Below are 14,681 nucleotides of genomic sequence, written 5' to 3' on the forward strand. Positions count from 1 at the left end.
CTGCCAGAACTCGGTTTTTAAAATGGCGTCTGTGTTCGTCTCTGTGACTCCTAAACCAAAGGTTGAGCCCTTTGTTCCACTTTTGGCGGGCTCCTGTACAGAGGCCCTCCAAAGTGGTGCCATTCTGTCTGGGTTACCACAGGGGCGTGGGAGGGGGTTTAGGCACCCTGGACCGAGTTGCCTTGCCAACTCCGGTCGCACTCTGGTGTGATTGGCCCAAGTGGTGAGCCTCCCCGCTCACCACTTAGCGAGTTTTGAGTGACAGCTAGGCTGAATGAATGGGGGTTTTCTGCATAAAAGCAGGGCTTTTGGGACTGGATCTTCAGAGGTCACCACAGGAACTAAGAATCCGACGAGGGTAAGGCTGAGCCGACCTGCAACGACGACACCTCCGGTGGAGCCCTGCTGAACCGACTCACCACTTCTCGACGACAGAGGAGATCTCCCTGCCGGAGAGTCTCTTCCCCTGACTGGTGGGAACAACCAGTCCCCTTTGCTTTTTCTTCGCTCCAGGACGCAGTGGTCGAATTGCCCGTGCAGAGCACCTCGGCAACCGGATAGCCACTACCCCTGTACCGCGACCAAAAGGTGGTGCCTTGTGACGGAGCACTCCGCGGCTGGTCTCTTCCCTGGTGGTGCAACGATCTTCAACTTTCCTTCGACAACGAGATCATCTCTTCTCTTGGCAAAGACCGGACGTGCATCCACCACCAGGAACAACTGCCTCCGCCGGCGCTGTCTCTCCACAAACAAGGTACTGTGTCCGCCTGGCTTCCCTTGTTGCCGGATAGAGTGAGGTGTCTTAATCCTCGCCTCTCCATAGGGTCGCCTCCAAGCTTTCTCTAGCGTGTTGTTCTAAACTGGTCCAATCTGCCGATAACAATTTGCTACAAAGACTCGAACGCATTTCCACTAAGATACTTTTTGGGACATATCGCCTCACCTCTCTCCGAGTGGGCCTGACCTCTGAACTTTTGGAATCTACAGTGGTTCTTGTCTTCTTGCCTTGTACCTTTGTTCTTACAAGTATTGGTATCGAGTTGATTTCTTAACCCGCCTTTTCTCTCCCGTCCTAACGTATACTAGAGTGCCATCTAGGTTAAAGCATGCACCTCTGTCTGCAAATAAGTGATGCCGTTGAACCTAGACTTGTCGAACTATTGTTAGGGGGATTGATCTTTTCTGATAGTAATTGCGATTGAAGTTGTTTGCCATATTAGTGCCAGAGTGTTTAATATAGATGTGTCGTTATAAATAAATACCTTTATATCTTTACACCGAAGCCTTGTTGCGTGTTTGCTTGTCTTACTGTGCAGAATTGCCCTATTTTGTATACTCCACATACTGTCTAACTCTTCTTGAGGGAAGTCTGACTGCTCAGCCACAGCTACCAAGTGAATCTGTGTGGTACAGACTGCTACCAAGTGGGTTTACTGCCAAACACCTGTAGTCCTAAATCTTTTGCAGTGGTCCCAGAGGGAACTGCACAGGTTTCCGCCTAACACTGGTGTACAGCGGTGGGATTTGTAACGAGTATACAGTTTAGAGTGCTTTTCGACACTTTAGGATAACTAACCACAAAGCTTAGCACTAAAAAGCAACTTTCAAAAACATGTCTACTATGGAAGCTTACAGTCAAGAATCCTTGTCAGGTGAAAATACTGAGAGTTTACGAGCTCTCTGTAGGCAAGAGAATCTTTCTGTAAGGGGCAAGAAGTTAGAACTAATAGAGAGATTGCTGGCGAACCCAAGTCTGGGTACTGGTTCAGAGGAACCAACTTCTCCAGCAGATGTAGATAACAGTGATGGTGTTGATCTAAATCGTAATTCTGACGATAGTGATGAAGAGGCTGAAGAGGAAGGAGAGGCTAACGAAACTGTCTCCCCTGCCCCTCTGTCTGCCTTACCGGCTGTACCTACTGGGCCTATAACAGGTCCCACACTAAGTTCTCAAGTCCTTGAACCAGAAAAAATGAAAATAGACTTGGAATTCAGAAGGATTACTGCTCAAACTGAACAGAAACACCAAGAAATGCAACAAATTCATAGGCTCCGTGAAATGGAGCTCAAGCATGAGTTAGAAATGAAAAAGTTGTCTGTCGAAACTGCTTCTGTCTCTGGCTCTTCTAGAAGCTCCAGTCCCAAAAGACCCCGGATGCAGAAGGAATTAATTGGTATGTATGAACCGAAGTTGGATATATTGGATTGGCTGAGTTTGTTTGAGTACAATCATGGGCTCCAGAACATCACAGGTAACGAGTTGCTTACCTGGTTGTTCTCTAGGCTCCCCCCTGTTGCAACTGATGTGGTAATGGAGTTGGGGGAGGAGGATAGGAAAGAGTACGAAAGTGTGAAACTAGCTTTGATAGCTACATTCGGGAAGACCCCTTCCCAGTATCTTAAGAGGTTTAGAACCCTCAAAAAGCATGATGGTACCCCTTGGGCTACCTGGGTGAGTGAAGGGTTGAAGAACTTAGAGGGATGGATTAAGGGTTACAAAGTGAACACTTATGAGGGTATGAAGAATCTTTTTATGTTGGAGTCAATTTATGATGCCTGTTCTCCTGAGCTCAGACAGCACTTGGCCGATTCGAAGGAATTGGATTCCCGGAGGCTGGCTAGGGCTGCTAACTTATGGGTTGCCAACAGGGCTACTCATAAGGATTCTGGGGCAACTCAGAAAAAGGATGAGGGAAAACAGCCTAAAAAAGACTCAAAAGAGAATTCAAATAACTCAAATTCCAAAGAGGGCCCCAAACAAAACCAGAAGGGTAAGCCACAAGGAAAACCGCAGCAGAATAGTGTGTCTTCTGGTGCCAAACCGGAAGGAGGCCAGAACAAGCCACCATTCCAGAAAGCATTCGGTAAATGCTTTGTTTGTGGCTCGCATCCTCCCAGACCTCCTAGTAAGCGGTTATAGGAGCTAACCAGACCCGCAAGAGAGAGGACCATGCGCGGTACTCTCCAGGAGATGATGAAGAAAGAAATCACTCCTGCTCCACTGGAATTGTCGGCAGCTGTCTCGAAGAAATCAGAAGCGAAAGGGAAACCTAAAACTTCTACCCTGAAACCAGCAGCCAGCACTTCAGTGCAGCCAACGAGGACTTCCCCGCGGTTGTCCAACGTTACACCCGTAACTCCACCTCCAGCTGAGGCTGAGAGGGAGGTACAACCCTGTGTGGTACAGTTAGACTCTGAGGAAGAGCTAATGGAAGGCCAGGAACTCATTGGAGATCTGGATCCTGTTGACCATCCTGAGCTGCAGTCTTTACTGGCAGAAGGTGGACCCAGCAGGGCAGACTTCAGTAAGGGACAGAGAGAATGTCCAACTCTGGAAGGTCTTCGCCACCAGGCAGAAGCTCAGGCTGAAGGGCAAGAGCCTGGGAAATACAGGTTGCACTGGGAAGATGGCCTCTTCTACAGTGAACCGACCGAGTCTGCACCTGGAGACTACAAACGACTTGTAGTACGCCAAGAGAACAGACCACAGTTCTTGCAGTTAGCCCACGAGATTCCTTTGGCTGGTCACTTGAGTTTCAAGAAGACTAAGGAAAGGCTCTCTCTCTACTTCTATTGGCCGAAGCTGGGGGCCGAAGTGGAAAAACACTGCAGGAGCTGCCACACCTGCCAGACCTCTGGTAAGGTTGGCTCCAAGAATGTGGCACCTTTAGTGCCTCTCCCAGTTGTGGGAGTCCCATTTGAGAGAGTAGGGATTGACATTGTTGGTCCCCTTGATCCTCCAACCTCCTCAGGCAACAGGTTTATACTTGTTGTAGTAGACCATGCTACTAGGTATCCTGAGGCAATTCCTATGAGGACTGTTACAGCTCCGGCTGTGGCTAAGGCTTTCCTTCGTATTTTTACTAGGGTCGGGTTTACTAAGGAAGTAATCTCTGACAGGGGGTCAAACTTTATGTCCCACTACATGAAAGCCATGTGGAAAACCTGTGGAGTTACTTACAAGTTCTCAACAGCTTACCACCCACAAACCAATGGTTTGGTAGAACGGTTCAACCGAACCATGAAGAGCATGATAGGTGCTTTAGAGGAACCCCTTAAGCGTAAGTGGGACCTTCTACTGCCATGCCTTCTATTTGCTTATAGAGAAGTCCCTCAGGAGGGAGTAGGTTATTCTCCCTTCGAGCTTCTCTATGGTCATCCCGTCAGAGGTCCATTGGCCCTGATTAAGGAGGGGTTGGAGAGTGCTCCTTCCCCCAAGCCAGTCAGAGTGACTGACTACGTGATAGGTCTCCGGAGGAGAATGTCGCACATGATGACGGAAGCAAACGATAACTTGAAAGCTGGACAAGCATTGGTCAAGCACTGGCACGATCCAAAGGCTAACATGGTTGAGTTCGCTCAAGACCAGCTGGTTCTCGTTATGATCCCAACAAGGCAGAGGGCCTTGCAAGACAAATGGATGGGACCCTTCAGAGTTGTGGGTAAACTCGGGGAGGTCAACTATCTGGTGGACTTGGGCAATCCCAAGGAGGCTCCGACAGTCTTCCACACCAACCGACTCAAAGCGTATGTCTCAAGACCTGATGTAGGAGCGTTGCTTCTAGCATCATCTGAGGAAGAAGAAGAGAGTGAAGCTCTTCCGGACCTCCTCAGAGGCTTACCTTTCGACGAAAAAGTTGAAGGAGTAACTCTCTCTTCAACTCTGACACCCGAGCAACAAGAAGAGTGCAAGTCTATGTTAAATCAGTTTGCCTCTCTGTTCTCGCTTTCACCAGGCTTGACCCCTTGGGGCCAGCATAACATACTCACTGGTGACTGTCTGCCAGTCAAAAGCAGAGGATACCGAATGTCAGAAAATGTACAAACCCACATCAAAGGTGAGGTCAGCAAGATGCTCGATCTCGGGGTAAAAGAGTCCTCTACTAGTCCATGGTCTAGCCCAGTTGTGTTAGTACCAAAGGCTGGATCTAAAGAGCTTAGATTCTGCGTGGATTGTAGAGCTCTTAATGCAGTCACCAAGACTGATGCCCACCCTTTGCCAAGAACAGATGAGTTGGTGGATAAACTTGGCGCCGCCAAGTTCCTCAGCACATTTGACTTGACGTCAGGCTATTGGCAAATAGCCCTGACAGACCATGCCAAGGAGAAAACTGCATTTTCTACCCCCGTTGGCTTATACCAGTTTAAGGTAATGCCTTTCGGACTGAAGAATGCACCTGCTACATTTCAACGGATGGTAAACCAGGTTCTGAATGGGATGGAGGACTTCTGCATGGCATACTTGGATGACATAGCAGTGTTCAGCAATTCCTGGGAAGAACATGTAACCCACCTGAGAGATGTTTTGCAGGCTCTTGGACGAGCCAATCTGACCATAAAGGCGAGTAAGTGCCAAATTGGACAGAGTAAGGTAGTCTATCTTGGACATGAGGTAGGAGGTGGAGAAATAAGGCCTTTGCTCAGTAAGATTGAAGCTGTGCAAAATTGGACAACACCTACTACTCAAACCCAAGTGAGAGCCTTCCTAGGCCTCACTGGGTATTACAGGAATTTCATAGAGAACTATGGGACCATAGCTTCTCCACTGAATGTCATCTCCTCGCCCAAATTTCCTAAAAAGGTTAGATGGAACGAGGAGTGCAATCAGGCTTTTGAAAACCTGAAAAAGGCTCTTTGCCAAGCCCCAGTACTCAGAGCTCCTGATTACCGCCAACACTTCATTGTGCAGACAGATGCTTTGAATGTAGGAATAGGTGCCGTACTCAGTCAACTGGATGGGAAAGGTAGGGAGCACCCCGTTTGCTTCATCAGCCGCAAGCTGAAGGATCCTGAAACAAGGTGGGCAACAATCGAAAGAGAGTGCTTTGCTATCGTGTGGGCTCTGAAGAAGTTTAGGCCGTACTAGTATGGTTCTACTTTTGTCATTCAGACTGACCACCAACCCTTGAGATGGTTAATGCAAATGAAAGGGGAAAACCCAAAACTACTGAGATGATCGATCTGCCTGCAAGGGTTTGATTTCACCATTGAGCACAGGGCAGGGTGTCACCACCAAAATGCTTATGGTCTCTCTAGGATGTATTTCATCGACTAGAGGTATGAGATTCATCCAGGAGTGGATTAAATCCTCCTGTCCCTTAGTCTGGGGGGGGCGAGTGTTAGGGAGAATTCTCTGTTTAGGCTGAATTTCCTAACCTAGTGAGTCCCCCAGCAGCTTTGCTGGATTTCTGGAGTTTGTTTTTTTCCATCCTGGCAAGAGTGAGACTCTTTTTCTCCCACTCTTGGACATGAATGTGTGTAATTCCTTTGAATGTCAATGTGTTCTATGGGCTATGGGGTCTTTTACTCCATAGGGTCTCATATGTTTTGCTATGTGTGTTACAACGCACCCTCCGTGCCGTAGCACTGGGGCGTCCTAGCGGACCTCCATCATAGACTCCATACCCGGGGACTGACTACTGTCTCCCCGGGCATGTAAAGTCACCATTGGCTTTACTAGACCTAAATTTACTAACAGAACTAGTACAAACCATAATATTGTGGACGTACTAGTAGGGGTAATTCGATTACTCCTGGGTCTGTTATACGAGGGTGCACTGTCCCGTCCCCCCTTGTCGAGTTTTGGCTGGTGGCAGTGGAAACTACTTGTTATATTCAACCCCGAATATAACCCTATGGGATTCTTCCCATTGTTGGAGATTGATAACTTTTTCCTCATTAATCTCTAGCATACCACCGGTTTACTTATTTTAAAAAAGTCTATCGGATGGTATTTTCTGCCAGAACTCGGTTTTTAAAATGGCGTCTGTGTTCGTCTCTGTGACTCCTAAACCAAAGGTTGAGCCCTTTGTTCCACTTTTGGCGGGCTCCTGTACAGAGGCCCTCCAAAGTGGTGCCATTCTGTCTGGGTTACCACAGGGGTGTGGGAGGGGGTTTAGGCACCCTGGACCGAGTTGCCTTGCCAACTCCGGTCGCACTCTGGTGTGATTGGCCCAAGTGGTGAGCCTCCCCGCTCACCACTTAGCGTGTTTTGAGTGACAGCTAGGCTGAATGAATGGGGGTTTTCTGCATAAAAGCAGGGCTTTTGGGACTGGATCTTCAGAGGTCGCCACAGGACCTAAGAATCCGACGAGGGTAAAGCTGAGCCGACCTGCAACGACGACACCTCCGGTGGAGCCCTGCTGAACCGACTCACCACTTCTCGACGACAGAGGAGATCTCCCTGCCGGAGAGTCTCTTCCCCTGACTGGTGGGAACAACCAATCCCCTTTGCTTTTTCTTCGCTCCAGGACGCAGTGGTCGAATTGCCCGTGCAGAGCACCTCGGCAACCGGATAGCCACTACCCCTGTACCGCGACCAAAAGGTGGTGCCTTGTGACGGAGCACTCCGCGGCTGGTCTCTTCCCTGGTGGTGCAACGATCTTCAACTTTCCTTCGACAACGAGATCATCTCTTCTCTTGGCAAAGACCGGACGTGCATCCACCACCAGGAACAACTGCCTCCGCCGGCGCTGTCTCTCCACAAACAAGGTACTGTGTCCGCCTGGCTTCCCTTGTTGCCGGATAGAGTGAGGTGTCTTAATCCTCGCCTCTCCATAGGGTCGCCTCCAAGCTTTCTCTAGCGTGTTGTTCTAAACTGGTCCAATCTGCCGATAACAATTTGCTACAAAGACTCGAACGCATTTCCACTAAGATACTTTTTGGGACATATCGCCTCACCTCTCTCCGAGTGGGCCTGACCTCTGAACTTTTGGAATCTACAGTGGTTCTTGTCTTCTTGCCTTGTACCTTTGTTCTTACAAGTATTGGTATCGAGTTGATTTCTTAACCCGCCTTTTCTCTCCCGTCCTAACGTATACTAGAGTGCCATCTAGGTTAAAGCATGCACCTCTGTCTGCAAATAAGTGATGCCGTTGAACCTAGACTTGTCGAACTATTGTTAGGGGGATTGATCTTTTCTGATAGTAATTGCGATTGAAGTTGTTTGCCATATTAGTGCCAGAGTGTTTAATATAGATGTGTCGTTATAAATAAATACCTTTATATCTTTACACCGAAGCCTTGTTGCGTGTTTGCTTGTCTTACTGTGCAGAATTGCCCTATTTTGTATACTCCACATAGTGTCTAACTCTTCTTGAGGGAAGTCTGACTGCTCAGCCACAGCTACCAACTGAATCTGTGTGGTACAGACTGCTACCAAGTGGGTTTACTGCCAAACACCTGTAGTCCTAAATCTTTTGCAGTGGTCCCAGAGGGAACTGCACAGGTTTCCGCCTAACACTGGTGTACAGCGGTGGGATTTGTATCGAGTATACAGTTTACAGTGCTTTTCGACACTTTAGGATAACTAACCACAAAGCATAGCACTAAAAAGCAACTTTCAAAAACATGTCTACTATGGAAGCTTACAGTCAAGAATCCTTGTCAGGTGAAAATACTGAGAGGTTACGAGCTCTCAGTAGGCAAGAGAATCTTTCTGTAAGGGGCAAAGAGTTAGAACTAATAGAGAGATTGCTGGCGAACCAAAGTCTGGGTACTGGTTCAGGGGAACCAACTTCTCCAGCAGATGTAGATAACAGTGATGGTGTTGATCTAAATCGTAATTCTAACGATAGTGATGAAGAGGCTGAAGAGGAAGGAGAGGCTAATGAAACTGTCTCCCCTGCCCCTCTGTCTGCCTTACCGGGTGTACCTACTGGGCCTATAATAGGTCCCACACCAAGTCCTCAAGTCCTTGAACCAGAAAAAATGAAAATAGACTTGGAATTCAGAAGGATTACTGCTCAAACTGAACAGAAACACCAAGAAATGCAACAAATTCATAGGCTCCGTGAAATGGAGCTCAAGCATGAGTTAGAAATGAAAAAGTTGTCTGTTGAAACTGCTTCTGTCTCTGGCTCTTCTAGAAGCTCCAGTCCCAAAAGACCCCAGATGCCGAAGGAATTAATTGGTATGTATGAACCGAAGTTGGATATATTGGATTGGCTGAGTTTGTTTGAGTACAATCATGGGATCCAGAACATCACAGGTAACGAGTTGCTTACCTGGTTGTTCTCTAGGCTCCCCCCTGTTGCAACTGATGTGGTAATGGAGTTGGGGGAGGAGGATAGGAAAGAGTACGAAAGTGTGAAACTAGCTTTGATAGCTAGATTCGGGAAGACCCCTTCCCAGTATCTTAAGAGGTTTAGAACCCTCAAAAAGCATGATGGTACCCCTTGGGCTACCTGGGTGAGTGAAGGGTTGAAGAATTTAGAGGGATGGATTAAGGGTTACAAAGTGAACACTTATGAGGGTATGAAGAATCTTTTTATGTTGGAGTCGATTTATGATGCCTGTTCTCCTGAGCTCAGACAGCACTTGGCCGATTCGAAGGAATTGGATTCCCGGAGGCTGGCAAGGGCTGCTAACTTATGGGGTGCCAACAGGGCTACTCATAAGGATTCTGGGGCAACTCAGAAAAAGGATGAGGGAAAACAGCCTAAAAAAGACTCAAATGAGAATTCGAATAACTCAAATTCCAAAGAGGGCCCCTGTAACGCTCACCTGACTCCCACGGAGGCGCTGCCCTGGTTCGCGCTGTTGTGACCTCGTCTAAAGTGATGCGCAGGGGTCGGGAGACAGACTGGACCGGGCCCCAAATCTGGCTTGTCTGACTCGCAGAAGTATCCTTCTGTAGGTGAAAAAAGGGGGTTAACTGTCTGCGGGGTAATGCAATCGGCCTCCCACTTACCCCTCTCACCCTCCTCAAAACCCTTCTGTGCTTCCCCGTAGCGTCTCACCTTAGGGTCTGGAAGGACAAGCTCTCCATCCTGCTTCTGATGCAGGGGCGCGTTGGTATCCAGTTACTTCACTGGATTTTCGGATTGGTGGTTTCAGATGCGGGGGCGCGTTGGTATCCAGTTACTTCACTGGATTTTCGGATTGGTGAGAACCAAACTTGCTTGGCTTCCAGGTAAGTTTTTGATAAGTGGTTCCCCTTGTGTCCATGGATTAATGTTCTAATGCTAGTGTCTTTTTCCCCATAGGGGCCGGGGTACGGAATGCCGGGGAACAGGCACCGACCCGAGATGAGAGGTGAAATCCTTGTGGAAATCAGGTAAGTCTTTAATGAGCGTCTTGGTAATGTCTTTTCATTCGCTCATGACCCAGCAGGTAAGTCTTAACATGGAGATTTAGCTTCCCTTTTCCCTTCTTTCTCTCACCTTCGTTATTGTCTTTTTCTCCCTAGGCGCTGGGGCGCGACTGTGAATCCGGATGGTCGCTGCAGAACATGGAAGCGCCCTGTAAGATGAGTAGAATGAGGCGCTGCAGCGATCGATGTGATGTGCTTTTAAAAATAAATGTCTTCCTTTGCAGGATCGTCTGCGAAATGTCTCCGGGATGCAGATTTAGCAGGTAAGGCCTTTTCCTTCTTCTGTTCTCTTGTTCCCTTCCTTTGCAGGTGATTCAAGATGCTGGCAGGCGTGGCAGAAGTCAGGATGCAGGAGCAGACACGGTGAGCATCCAGCTGCTAGATGCAGAACAACGCGAAGCACGTGTGGCTGATCGGGTGTGGTTTAAATAGCCTTGGAAGAAGTTCCTAGAATGTGTCCTTCCTCCAATCAGGTATGTATCCTTCCCCGACCACGCCCGGGTGGTAAATGAGTCCCACAGGTAAAGTAGTTCCTTTCAGGCCTCGAGGAGGCCGGGGTTCTGCAGCATGGTCTGCATCAGGTAAGTGCACCCAAACACTTTCATAATGAGCCTGGCGCCTATGGCGCCAGGACTGACGTTTTCTATGAGCCTGGCGCCATAGGCGTCAGGACGCTGTCCAAAGGGCCCCTATAAGGGGTTGCTGGGACCTTCCCCGGGGACTTGATGTCTGCTTTCGGGGACGCAGGGCCTGAGCCGGATCCCCAGGAGCGGGCATCGTGACAGCACTCCCCCCCAAGGCCCCTCCCAAGGTTGTTCCCTCCGGGGGTTTTGGTTTGTCTGGGAAGAGTCGGTGGAATTTCCTGACTAATCGAGGTGCATGCACATGGTCACTGGGTTCCCACGACCTCTCCTGAGGTCCGTACCCCTTCCAATCAATTAGGTAGAAAAGCTTTGACCTAAACATTTTTGAAACTAAAATGTTCCTCACTTCGAATTCGGGTTCCCCATCTATTTGAATAGGTTCTGGAGGTTTGAGTAGTCGGGTTCCGGGTACCACTGGTTTCAGAAGTGACACATGAAAAACAGGGTGAATTCGCATATTAGCTGGTAAATCAAGTTTAACCGCTACTGGGTTAATTATTGCCGTAATAGAATAAGGTCCCAGATATTTTGGGTTAAAAGTTCGGGGCCCTTTGAGCGGTAAATGTCTGGTAGCTAACCACACTTGATCCCCAATCTGATACAGAGGTGCTTCACTCCGATGTAGGTCAGCATTCTCCTTGTATTTTCTCTTGGCTTGTTGTAAATGCGTGGTTGCCTCTTTGAAGGCTCGGGTAATGGTAGAATGCAGATGTTCTACTGCGGGCACTCCGAGGTTCTGAGGTGAGTCGAGGTTTGAGGTTCGAGGGTGATGTCCAAACAAGGTATAAAAAGGACTATGGCGAGTTCCAGAGTGTAACCGAATTATTATATGCGTATTCGGCTATCCAAAGAATGTCTTTCCAGTTGCTTTCAGATTGCTGTAACATACACCGTAAGTACTGCTCAAGGGTCTGATTTGACCTCTCAGTCTGACCATCGGTCTGAGGGTGGTGACTGGTCGATAATCTTACGTCGATTTGTGCCATTTGACAACATTTGCGCCAGAAGTGGGAAATTAATGGGCTTCCCCGGTCAGAGATTAGTATAGATGGGAATCCATGTAGCCGAACAATATTTTCGAGGAATTCTATGGCTAGGACAGAAGCTGAAGGTAAACCTTTCAAAGGAATGAAGTGGGCCATTTTGGAAAACAAATCCACAATTTCCAGAATGGTATTGTATCCCGAACAAGGAGGCAGGTCCGTAATAAAATCCATTGATAGGGTGTGCCAGGGTGCTGGCGGTACGTCTAGAGGTTGGAGGAGACCGGCTGGTCTTTTCTTTTGACCTTTATTTTGGGCGCAAACACCACAGGACATCACAAAAGATTTAACATCTTTTCGCCAAGAGGGTCACCAGAATTGTCGTTTCACCTTTTCCATTGTCTTGGCAATACCGGGGTGTCCCTCTATTAATGTATCATGATAACCGGAAATAACTAGTTCGTGTAAATCCTTGTGTGGCAGGAATAAGCGTCCTTGGTAATAAGGTAAACCATTATCTATGGTAAAGTCTGATCCCTTTTGTATCCAATCCTGTAGGACTGTAGGGTCCAGGAGTTGTTTCACTCTGACTTGAATGTCTTCAAGCGTCTGTAACGAAGTCATGCCTAGAATTCTCTGTTCGGGAATTATTGGTACTGGTTCTGAGTTTGTATCAGGTTCTTCCATTCCAATTCGGGATAAGGCGTCTGCTTTGCCGTTCTTGCAGCCAGGTCGATAGGTAATCACGAAATCAAATTCAGCGAAAAACAAAGCCCATCGGAGCTGCCGTGATGACTGAGCCTTGCCGGTTTTCAAATACTGTAAATTCCGGTGATCAGTGATCACTGTGATGGTATGTCGAGCGCCAAGCAGGTAATGCCGCCAGGCTTTAAAAGCGGACTTTATGGCTAACAGTTCTTTATCAGTGATTGCATAATTAATCTCTGGTGCCGAGAATTTTCTGGACCAAAATGCTACGGGATGCAGTTGGTTGGTTTCGGGATCTCTTTGAGACAGAACTGCTCCCATGGCTAGGCTTGATGCGTCAGTTTCGACGACATACGGGAGATCTGTTATCGAGGGCTGCACACATCTCTTTACTGCGCCACAATTGTATTTCAAAAACTTGGACTCTTGGTCATAGTGAGAGTAGGTTTATTAATAGCCCTTTTTTGATAACACGTGTTTCGGCACACTCCTAGTGCCTTCCTCAGATCAGGGCAATATCTATTTACTGATTATTTATAACATAAATTTTAGAGATTTGGCAAATACAAAAAACAAAAAATCAAAAAATCAATTTTACAAACGTTACATTTACGACGGAGCACAAATCATATTGAGTTCATATGTTTCGCGAATTCCCCAAAGTAAAAAATAAATAATAAATAAAACATCCATTTAGACACATAAACAACGTAAATTACATACATGAACCCATTTGTAAACAAAAATGTTAAGCACATACCAATCAGGAATCGAAAAATCATTTGGAGGAGTGTGGAGGTGGGAGTAAAGGGTAGTTGAAAATATAAAAAAGAAAAAGAGATAGAAATATTGTAAGTCACTAATTAAGATCACGAGATTGCATTGATTAATATATCGGGGAAATCCCAAATGGGTAAATCTGGCTTACCCATCGACTGTTCTGTCCGCTACAAATAACGTATTTGGTGGCTGAGTCCCATCAGACTCTAAACGTTTTCTAGAAAAACCGGGGTGAGACATCAGAGTCAAACCACTGTATTCATACATTGCCGTTTTGTTGCATCCTGACATTACCGTTAGTTTGCCTTCAAGCGTTTAAACAGACTCCCATTTAGCTACGTTAAAAATGTTCTATAGTTCTAAGCGTTTTCTGCCCAGTAGTAAGATCTGAACAATCCTCATGTTAGTTTCCATTAACCCGCATTCTATCATTGTGTGCCATAGAAATTATACGGATGAGGATCCGGACTGCAGTTTCAAACGCGGACCCTTTGTTAATTGGTGCGTTGTTATGTGGGCTTAACTGCCCCCTAGGGCTTACCTGACAAGTTCTGTTTTACTGCATCACGCGTCGGGTTTCTAAAATGGCAGAGGTCTTTCCCTGTCATTTATATATAAAGTGTTGCTATGGTGCTGGTACTCCGTCCTACCTCTGTTTCCATGCTAGGAAAACTGTCAGCCATATTTTAATGGTGAGGGCTAAATTGTCTACAGCGAGTTCGTGCGTGTTCTAAGGCTGTTTTGAATTTAGAAGGAGCCAGTCCTTCTGCTGCAGTATGAGTTCCATTAATTGTAGTCTTACTCTGGGCTAATTATATGTGATCCTAATCTGAAGTCCCATCCTGTGGAGTGTTAGTTGCTACAGGTGCATGCTGGGAGATGTAGTCTCTGTGAAATTGAGAGGTCAGCGCCTTGATTATCTATAGCGAATTCGTGCGTGTTCTTAAGGCCGTTTCGAATTTAACAGAAGACAGTCCTTCTGCTGAAATATGAGCTCCATTAATTGTAGTCTTAATCTGGACTAAATGCATGTGAACATAGTCCGAGGTCCCATCCTGAGGAGTGTTGACTCCTACAGGTGCATACTGGGAAAAGTAGTCCCTGTGAGATTGTGAGGGCAGGGCAATCCTAAAATCTCGTTCATGGGGAGGCAAAAGTGGTGCTACCTTGAATTTAAATTTACCATATGTTGGGGTACATCATACTAATCTGGATTTTAAAAAAATAGTTCAACTACATTGTGGCCTGCTTCACAGGCGCTTCATTCTAATCTATATAATAACAGTTGTCATTTACAGAATTCATAGAAAATATGACATTTCCTTGTCTGTGTTAAGGCCGTCTTCTACACTTCTGAAGAAATTTATAAGTTTAGCCTCCCCCTGACGTAGCAACAGTTCCTGGTCGCCACCTCTGCAACCCAATGTCACTTTTTTTAGGCCGATGAATTTGATGTCTTGTTTATTGTCCATC

At 47.0% G+C, this 14,681-nt stretch overlaps 1 long non-coding RNA gene across 1 annotated transcript; it reads right to left on the minus strand.

Annotated features, from left to right (window-relative positions):
• Positions 1–12,858: 12,858 nt before the first annotated feature.
• Positions 12,859–13,551, minus strand: LOC138515520 (uncharacterized). The gene is made up of 2 exons (XR_011282044.1): positions 13,357–13,551; positions 12,859–12,954 (listed from the first exon to the last, which is right to left on the minus strand). It is a non-coding gene; the product is annotated as an uncharacterized lncRNA (long non-coding RNA).
• Positions 13,552–14,681: the final 1,130 nt, after the last annotated feature.

Source organism: Ambystoma mexicanum, chromosome 6q, assembly GCF_040938575.1.
Source record: "Ambystoma mexicanum isolate Mex_15411 chromosome 6q, UKY_AmexF1_1, whole genome shotgun sequence".
Taxonomy (NCBI): Eukaryota; Metazoa; Chordata; class Amphibia; order Caudata; family Ambystomatidae; genus Ambystoma; species Ambystoma mexicanum.